The sequence below is a fragment of the Podarcis raffonei genome, chromosome 5 (genome assembly GCF_027172205.1).
Source record: "Podarcis raffonei isolate rPodRaf1 chromosome 5, rPodRaf1.pri, whole genome shotgun sequence".
NCBI lineage: Eukaryota > Metazoa > Chordata > Lepidosauria > Squamata > Lacertidae > Podarcis > Podarcis raffonei.
In genome coordinates, this window is record NC_070606.1 from 31,192,428 (window position 1) to 31,202,900 (window position 10,473).

A 10,473-nucleotide genomic window follows, 5' to 3' on the forward strand; every position below is an offset into this window, starting at 1 on the left:
CCTTTCCCCACAGGGGCCCAGGGTGGGTCATGAAAGTATAACAATAAAATCAGGCACAGTTACAAACCATAAAAGAAAAACCACAAGAACAAACCATATTGGAATACAGTGGTACCTCGTGTTACAAACACTTCAGGTTGCAGACCCCGCTAACCCGGAAGTAGTACCTCAGGTTAAGAACTTTACCTCAGGCTGAGAACAGAAATCGCACGCTGGTGGTGTGGCGGCAGCGGGAGGCCCCATTAGCTAAAGTGGTACCTCAGGTTAAGAATGGTTTCAGGTTAAGAACGGACCTCCAGAACGAATTAAGTTCGTAACCAGAGGTACCACTGTAATAATTCAGGAGCCCAAAACAGCCGTGCTAGGAGGAGGCAAGAGATCCACTCTACCAAAAATCTGACCAAAGCATTTAGGCTCATCATGTTTGGGCAGGCCTGCTATTATTATGAGTATTGTTGTTTTATTGTGACCTTGCTCCAAAAAGCTCAGAGCAGCGCGCACACACACACACACACAAAGCTTCACAACAACAGCCCTGTGAGGTAAATTCATCCATTTGTGGTAGTTGCCCAAGGCCAAAAGGGTTTTGGCAGCTACAGAAAAAAATATCTGGGGACTCATCTGACCAGTGAAATAGATATTTAAAGAGGTTGTCCTTATAGTCGTTTACTTTATTAACTGTAGACAACACACTCCACCATCGCTGCTTCCGGCAGAACCCCAAACGCTTCCACCTGGAACAATTTGGACAGGCCCTATATAATGAAGGAGCAGAAAGGCTTGTAAAGAGACTGACAAACTGACGTGTTGGCAGGCGTATGCTCCGCGTCTGAGTGGTCTCTTCAAGGTTGGATGAGACATCTAAGGAGGCCTCTCCCACGCTGAAATTTCTACTCTATGCCCATCTGGACATTTCCCCTCAAATAAGTCTCAGGTGGCTGCAAACATGCCTGTTTAATCTTGCAAGAGGATGCTAAGCTTTTATTATCACATTTAATGTTGGAACACGGCTCTTTTCCATATGGAAATAAATTGGAAAAGAAATTCAAATGGATCCCCTGTATTTCAATCATTCCTCCTAATTGCTCCAAGCCTCCTCTCTCCTTTTTTCTCTCCAATTTTTTTTCATCCTGCCGGATTGTTTTCTAAATGATGAAAGGCATTTTAATTTTAAAGAGAAAGCAGGCCCTGAAAATCAAAGCCCCTGCTTAAGATTTCTCAGAATTACTGCAACTGGGGCTAATAAAGCCAAGGTTATGAAGTGACACAGAGCCTGGAACAGTCAGGCTCGTTCCATAATACGCGGCTCAACAAAAATCTATTCATACTAGGTGAAGGGTGGGGAGGTTATGTAGAAAAATGGAGCAATTTCCCCAAAGTTTGGTTGTATGGCAGAGTGCTTACAAATATCTGTTTAATGCACTACTCTCGCACTCCAAAAGAAATTGGCAAATGTTCCTGTACAAAATGTTCATTATATAAGATGCGGTCCATACAGTCAGTTACTTGAATAGACCCTGGAGCAAAGTAGCCTCAGGTGCCTTCTGCCTAGGATACTTTTGATTTAGCAAGCTCAGTTTCAGAATGCTTTGTTTCATGCTTCCTGTCTCCCCAGAGTTTGGACTTGATATCCCGCCTTTCACTCCCCTTAAGGAGTCTCAAAGCGGCTAACAATCTCCTTTACCTCCCCCCCCCCCACCAAAACAAACACTCTGTGAGGTGACTGAGGCTGAGAGACTTCAGAGAAGTGTGACTAGTCCAAGGTCACCCAGCAGCTGCATGTGGAGAAGCGGGGAAGCGAACCCGGTTCACCAGATTACGAGTCCACCGCTCTTAACCACTACACCACGCTGGCTCTCGAGTGGTAGGAAGCTCCAGAGCTGGGTGGTTACAGGTCAGGGCCGGTCCCGCCGCCTTTCAATTTTTTTTGTTTCATTCATCTTTTGCTGAGAAACAATACTAGCCAAGAACAGTATTCAGCGAGAACAAGTTCACAAGCTATGACTTTCCTTATGAGGTCCCCCAAATTTGTGGGACTTCAGGCACACCTGGAACATTTTTCAGCATTTGGATGTCACGTACATTGTCCCAGGGCCAAACTAGATTGAATGGTGAAGATCTGCAATGAAATTATGGAAGTCACAGGTGGGGATTCTCGACTGGAGCTGCAGCCCTGAGGGATGGAATAGGGAAATATTGTGGACATGGCAAATGGCAACTTTAGGGAGCCATATAAGGTAAAGAGCATGTGGCGGGGGGGGGGGGGAGGAGGAACTCTCCCTCCTCTAGCACTGTTGTCCCAATCCACACCCCCTCCCTAGTGGCGTAGTGGTAAATTCTGTAATGCAAATGCTCTCCCTGACAACTTCCCACAGCCATTCCCCTTCTAAGACTATGAAAAAAAAATGAGCTTTTGACCAATGCAGATATTATGGCCTCTATACCAAGCCCGCATTTCTGTCTCTCTCTCTTGCATGCCCCCCATTTGCTAAGCATGCAGCCTGACAAAGAGTTCTGCTGGATTCATAATGAAATGATGTTGGGTTTTTGTTTTTTTCAAAATAAAAAAGTGACAATTTAGCCTTCAGCTCTACATGCTAATTCAACCTACCTCTTCCCCTGCTTAGCTTATTTGGTGGGCTTCTCTCTGAGAAAAGCTTATATATTTGGCAGGCAGAGGACTGTCAAATAGCAGGCTCAGGTGATGACATCATTGTCCCTGCCCTGAAATGAGTGCTGGCACACTGCCCCTTCCCTTCCCTGTCACACTGTATTGCTGCCTCTCCTTCCCATAGCTCCTATTTGCCAGAACAGAAAGAGACAAATCGGGCCCTCCCTTAAAGAGGGCACGTATTGCAGTGAGACCTGGAAACCGACACCCTGTGTTGTGGGTGGGTATGATTGGTCAGCCACAACACCCGATTGATAGGTCCCTCGTAACTGGGTGCAATCTGGCCAATGGGACGCAGTCCAAACGGTTTAAGGGACCTATTTATGCCCATGCACGTGACCCAGAGCTTCCTCTTTTGGTGCGTGCATTCGGAACACCCGCCCACCTCTCCCAACTTTTAGGGTTTTGCGCTTGATCTTGCTATGCCTTCGTGTGTCGTCTGTCGTTAGGACAGGGGCACGGCAGGAATTTTCCCCACTTGGCTGACTGGCTGTTGCAATTTGGGTTTCGCCTGCCACGTAGCAAATCGTCACAACTTGTAAGGTTGCAGATAGGCTCTGGTTCAGGTGATAGGGATGGGAGAACGCTCTCGCCATCCCTATGTGAAGGGTATTCCATTAAAGGAACCCAGGGACTCAATGGTTTGGTCAACCCCTGAGAAGGGGTTCTGCCCATACCTGGGTCCAGGGGGACATTTGGGTGGCGAACATAGCCTGTTCCTGGCTTTCCGCTTATCCAGGTGTTCACCCTTGGCTGACCTATGCTGGAACCCTGGGTTAGCGCTACATGCATGGCAGTGAGCTAGTCGAATCAGAGCCTATGCAACCAATCACTTTCTGTAATCAGTAAAGTTGTGGCCCAAATTCTGCCAAAAACCAAAACCAAAATTTGAATCAAGTCTGAATTTATTCAGGGGGGAGGTTTCTGGGTCTGAACACGCAAGAGATCCCATTGTTGGCCCTCAATCAAAATTAGCCCTCAGCAATCCTTCTAGTCAACAATCCTGTGCAGTCGGCCCGTGTTCTTGTCATCCTTATATTGCAGATGGGCAGTTGAGATTGTGAGACTAGTGGCCTGCCTAAAGCCACCAATGAACTTGAAGGCAGTAGTGGCTTTGAATGGAAACTTCTTGGCTGATCACTCAGCCTTTCAGCCTCACCAGCTCCTTTCTTCCTTTTATCTGCCACTGGCCTGCTATGTGTTGATGGACAAGTCACTTTGCCCCTGTGAGTCTCCTTTACTAGGGGTAGGGAGCAATTTCAGCCAGAGGGCTGCATTCTCTTCTGTGAAACCTTATGAGGGCCACATGGGGCCTGAGCAATGGCACTAAACTTTATGTTTGTACAGCCCGGACAATGAGGTCCAGCTCTGAGGGCCTTCTGATTGTTCCCTCACTGCAAGAAGTGAAGTTACAGAGAACCAGGCAGAAGGCCTATATGACTTTTAGAAGACATCTGAAGGCAGCCCTTTAATGCTTGACGTCTTACTGTGTTTTTATAATTTGTTGGAAGCCGCCCAGAGTGGCTGGGTCAACCCAGTCAGATGAGTAGGATACAAATAAAAAGTATTATTATTATTATTATTATTATTATTAGGCTAGTTTACCAAAACACAAATCTCTATCTTCCATTTAGATAAGCAAGAGACATTATCAGAGTTCAAAGACATATTCTGGTCAGACAAAAACATTTGGGCTGTGAAACAGGACCAGTGAGGTGAGTCACCTGAGGAGAAATCTGAGGGCCAAAGAGGCTTGGAGGGCCACATTTGGACCCCAGGCCTGAGTTTCTCTATTTGTACTCTGTACACATATACTAAAAATACCAGCACCTGGCACTGAATACTGAGACCATGTTGCAATAGGGGGACGCTGCGAGAAAGTGTGTGCTTTTGTGAACACCTCACAGGGAGATCCCAAAGTCAGGAGAGTAATTGAGACAAGCCATTTGAGAGCTTTAAGCTAATGGACTAAATTCCAACATTATTCTGAAAGTGCCAGGAATGGGCTAAGCTTGAAAGAATGCTGGCAAATACTTGACATTTTCGCAGCACCCAAACTGCCTGCCCTTACAGGGCGCCATGGGAGCAGGAAAGACTTAAAATGGAATTGGCATTGCTGAGAACTATCCACTTGCCTCAGCAAGGAGGAATGCTAACCCATTTCAGTTCAGGGAATAAGAGATTTGGTGGGAATGGCAGGAAGGAGGGGCAGCAACAAGGGGAGGGGGATAATGCAAAAACTTTTGTAGAGCAATTTAGAACTTAAGCGGGTGGCCCAAACACAAGCTCTGCAGCTGACGTCAGGGGCTACAACCCCGACTTAATAATAAATAGGTTTGCCTTCTCTTTATTACATGGCTGACATTCTTCTCATACAGTGGCTTCTGATAGCTTCAGAACAACCAGCCAGGCAGGGACTCCTGCAGGGGTCAATTGTGCCATGGATACTTAATACTGTTTGACCTTGCATAGAGCCAGTTTACTTGTTTGAGAGCACCGGGCCTTTGCAAACATATCTCAGAAGTAGACACAGTATATAAATGTAATGAATGTGCTGCTGTAAACATTATAAATTATATAGACTGGAGTCAAGTGTGGGCAAAGGAACTTGACTCTTATCATGCTGCTATAAAATGGCTGCTTCTCTAAGTTCCTGTTTCTTGCTTGGTGTTCCCCAGAACGGCTTCCCTCACTACAACCACACATGGAACACTTTAGTTCCACTTATCAGCTGCTGTCATCAGAAGGAAGAGGCCCTCTAATGGACATTTTTCATTATCAGTCCCCAGATCCTTCATCAATCACCTCCTACAAATGTTTATTATATCTAGTGAAGTTTCATGAAGAATTAGTCCCTGAAACCTTGTTTTCATGTTCTTTCTTTCCTTCTTTCATGTCTGTCCGTCACTGTGGGCAGAAACTGCGACCATTGGTCCACCTAGTTCAGTATCATATACAATGACTGGTAGCAGCTCTTCAGGGTTTCAAACAGGAGTGGTTCCTCAGCTCCACCTGGAGATATTGGGAACTGAATTTGGGACCCTTTGTATATGGACTATGTGCTCTACCACTGAGCTATGGCTATACCCCTGACAGATTTACACAGAAGGAAGTACTATTGGTTTCAGTGGAATACAACTTCCACTTAATGCTTTACCCTTGTCTACACCTGAAGGAAGGCGCAGCTTCTTTCAGGGCCTCATTCAGCAGCAGCAGCAGCAGCAGCAACAAACCTTTGGGAAACACATTCATTCTTCACCTCAATTGTTCTGGAGTGGGTTTACATTTTAAAATATTTCATTCATGAGTAAGTGTTAGGAAAATATGCAATTTTGGTAAGAACACCAATATTTCACTCTTTCTTCCCTATCCCCATTTACATGGATGTTTATTTGGGTTGCAACCTGGTGGTCCTAAAGTTTATCATGTAATGATCCCTCTTGCTATCCCTCTGACTGTTTTGAAGAGTTAAACACCATATACTGTAGGACGGTCCTTAAGTGCCTGTAGGAGGAGCTGTCTTTCAGCACTTAGTAACCATGTGTGGAATAATCATCAGGAGCGGAGGAGGGGGAATGTGTAGCCACAGAATTCATTTCCTGGCAGAAATGAGGAAGGCAGCATGAAATGACTGGCAGTATCTAGCTGACTGTGAAGTTACTAAATAGACTGTTGGGATCCCCGCACTTGGTTGGGAAGCCCCAAGCCATTTAGAGATGGTAAAACAATATCACACTAGTCCTCTTGAGACTTGTCTTAAGATGAAGACTTACGCAATATTCGTAGGCTGTGTGAGTTGGGGAAAGACGGCTGGATTCAAAAGTGCCCTCTTACCACATTAAATATAAATATACTTTGTCCCAGTGCAATCTCAAAAAAAAAAAAAAAGTCCCTCTACATTTCCAGCACAGTCAGTGTGATGGCCTGGGAATCTGATTCAGAAGCTGAACCTGAGGAGTCCCAGCCTGCACAGGAGTCCCCGCCTCCAGGGCCGGCTGAGCCGGGGCAGGGGCTTGAATCTGAAGGGTCTGCACCTGTGCCGGATCCTCAGGAGCAGACACCAGATGTATCCACTCTGGCTCCGGAGGTGATTGAGGACCCATTGCCTGCAGGTGCGCCTCTCCCAGCCCTGTCAGGGGAAGGTGAAGCTGCCCCTGGGTCCAGTAACCCTCCAGCCTCTCCTGAGCTGCAGAGGCTCAGGGCAGAGAGGCAGAGGGAACTGGGTTCTCTCAGGAGGAGTGCTCACCTTAAGGCCAGGAGAGGCGGGTCACCTGTGGGCTGGGACCGCCCCTGGCCTCAGAGAAGATAAAGGTCAGTCAGCCCAGTCCCAGGTTGCGGGAGCAACGTCATTGGAAACCTGTTGCTGCCAGCACCCAGACCTGTTCTTCTGGAGTTCCTGACCACGCCCGGCTTCTTGCTTTGGACCCTGCTTCGCCCTTGGTGGACAGACTCCAGACCCTCGACCCAGGACCGGACTCTGACCACGCCTCACGGTAACCCCCCCCCGGGACCAGCACAGTCAGTTTGGACAGGTAAAGCTAGTTTGGAAGGTTACCCATTGGCTAGTATCAATGATGTCACTGACACATCACCCTCAATAGCAGTTTTTTCAACTGTTTTTAAAAATTGTTGTTCAGGTTTTGACACAAAGGGTGAAAATATAAGAAAAAAGAGCCCCACCTCCCACACAAAGGTGAGCATGAGGGACATGGCAGAGCTGCAACTGATTTAGTATATGTTTGCTAGAACATATGCCTATAGTGTGTTATGAGAGCAGGATTACACCACAAGTGATGCCTCTTCAATCTTTTGCTTATCTTCAGAATTTATTTGGAGCTAGAGATCAAGCAAAATGTTGAATAACAGGCAAAAAGCATGAATGCCTGAAAGGTATTTGCATTAAGAACATAGCTTAAAAATCTTGATCTGAAAGTAATGCTAGGTTTTTTGTTTTGTAAGTTTTTCAATAACTTCTTTTTATTGAACTAAAGTTAAAAGCAAGATGTTAAAATCGTATCGAAACTCAAATAACATTGGTGGAACCCATCTTAACATGCCAGGCGCAGGGAAACTCAGGCCTAGGAACCAAATGTAGCCCTCCAGGCCTCCCCATCTGGCCCTTGGCGCACTCCCCCAGGCTACACCCCTCCTGTTTTGCACACCAAGTCTTTGTATCGGATTAGAATGTGTCCCTGAATTTTTGCTTGTCTGGATGGAGAATGGAGAGGCCTGCGCAGGAACTAGCCTACTGCAATTTGTTCCTCCGCCAACTTTTGCCTCTGGATCTGCCCACAATTGCTATGTGGCCCTCAGAAGGTTGGCCGAAAGAGAATGTGCTTTGGGCTGAAAGAGATTCCCCACCCCTGCAGTATGTGATAGGGATTAACAGGCCTGGGACTTTTCACTTGCCTAGCAACTAAATGAATGCCAGCATGGTGTAGTGGTTAAGAGCGGTGGACTTGTAATCTGGTGAACCGGGTTCGATTCCCCGCTCCTCCACATGCAGCTGCTGGGTGACCTTGGGCTAGTCACACTTCTCTGAAGTCTCTCAGCCCCACTCACCTCACAGAGTGTTTGTTGTGGGGGAGGAAGGGAAAGGAGAATGTTAGCCGCTTTGAGACTCCTTCGGGTAGTGATAAAGCGGGATATCAAATCCAAACTCTTCTTCTTCTTCTTCTTCTTCTTAATTGAATAAAGCTGGCCAAGTGTGGCCACAGATAGCAATGATTAGCTGTTACACAAAGTGGGGTTTCTTTTGACAGCCAAGAGGCTATGGCTGAAATGGAATGAGAGGCAGCTCGATTCACAAAGAACAGATAATAAAAACAATTCCTTGGAATTGATTCTAAGATCTTTTGAAGTATGATCAAATTTGTGTCCTTTAAATTTGCGGCGGCAGTAAGCATGGTTTCAGCATCTACCCTGAAGATGACACAGGATATAATTATAAATTGCCTCTCCCTGCTATTGAAGCCCCAGTAGCAATACCAAGGGGCTTCTAAATAACAGATCAGCTTCCGAGCAAAGCCACAGACAGGCATGGAAGGGCGACTACTGTTCTGTGACTCATTCCGAGATTCCATCTGTCCGCCCTGCCTTTGGCAATTTGTTATTCCCATTAAGGAGCGCAGTCTTCCTTTCCCAATGGAGTTAACTGCAAGTCTGAGGTCAGAAGTGTGTTCTTATAATAAGTGGTCTAAAAACTGTAACAGGCAGAATTCAACAGGCTGTATTCAGCCCTTCCTCCCAAAGGAGACTTTGGCGGTAGTGTATTGATGCTTATCATTTATGTTGATTTCAATGTTTATTGTATACGTGATTTTGGTTTTATTGCCTTTTATTGTTGTGTTTTAACAGTCTTGTACTCAAGGGATCTTGCAATGAATGGCGGGTTGGAAAAACCATAAACACACATAAAGCATCATGCTGCTGAGGTTCTCTTCACATCTGGAAGGTGACAGGATCAGATTTTTTTCTCTGTCTCTAAATCATAGAGGTCACCTGGTTGTGTGTTTGTGTGTGTCCAAAATCAAGGCAAGATAGTGGGTTGTGGAATCAATACTTTTATGAGACTGTTTTCATCTGTCCGTCATACAGATATAGCAGTGAGTAGAAAGAGGTCTTGATGCTGGGGTCACCTGTAGATAAACATGAATTAGCACAGGGGTAGACCTGGAAAGTAAGTTTTTCAGAGTCCTGGCCTACCCAGGTCTCACCACCACTCAGTAGATTTGTTCTCTGATGCTAGTTATGTTTCTTTATTTGGAGTATTTACTTACCTGGGAACCTCTATGTTTTTTGCTGAGGACCATCAGCAGTTATATTGTTAGAGGTGAAAAACACACTCTGATTGTGAGACATGGTGACTGTGTGCCTCCTCTTTTACATACCCAGATTCAGCACTTCCCCAGGTTTGGAACGGTTTCCCTCCTTGTCTGTGTGGATAAGCCATTAAAGAGACAGATGATTCCTGCTGGGCAGAAGAAAACCCTGCGGTCACGAGAAACGGTTCTCTGGTTACGTCTAGGCAGGTGGATAGACTGTCTAGCCAAATGTAAACACAGCCCATGTTTTCATTTTCTGCTAACACCTGAGAATGAGTACTCCCACACAACTGAAAACCCCTAGGAGGTCCAGAAGAGCCGGAATCCAAGGCAGCTACTGCCAAAGAAAGTCAAAAGACAGGATAACCGAGGGGGGGGGAGTGGGGGGGGCAGATATCCTTGCTGTCAATTACTGTTATAGGAGTGTTGGAGCTGAAGAAGCACCTTTCACCCATCCAAAGGACGATCAGCTCCCCTTGACTGTAAACCACCATCTGAGAAAACACTGCCGAAAGGCCTGTTAGGAAAAAATAAACCTCATATGCTGTTCCTTGTAACTCCGAACCAAGGCAAATAAATATCAAGCTTTCCTCAGCATATAATGTCAGCTTGTCTCTAGTGCTTTCAAATATAAGCTGCCTTCAGTGTAAATATCTATCAGTCTATCCATCTATCTCGCTGTTGAGGAGCATGTCAAGGTAAGTAACTAGTGTATGACTTGGATTTCGGTGGAAAATATATCTCAAGATTAGGGAAATGAGGATTAATGGAAAGAGCATCATTCCACAAAAACTGCTGCAAGAGGAAGGTGGGGGTGTTTTGACAAAATGGGATTGAGGGGAATTGGTGCATAATGCAGCAGCCCAGCACTAGCTTACTTCAGCACCCATGCAGGTTTGGCAGCAGGGAAAGTCACATTTTCCTAATATTATGCTAGACAAAAAGGGGGAAGAGCTTGCTACCTCTATTTCAGCTGCT

At 45.9% G+C, this 10,473-nt stretch overlaps 1 long non-coding RNA gene across 1 annotated transcript; it reads left to right on the top strand.

Moving 5' to 3' along the window:
- Positions 1 to 8,396: 8,396 nt before the first annotated feature.
- On the top strand, positions 8,397 to 9,869 carry LOC128413415 (uncharacterized). The gene is made up of 2 exons (XR_008330333.1): positions 8,397 to 9,125; positions 9,566 to 9,869. It is a non-coding gene; the product is annotated as an uncharacterized LOC128413415 (long non-coding RNA).
- The last annotated feature ends 604 nt before the right edge of the window (positions 9,870 to 10,473 follow it).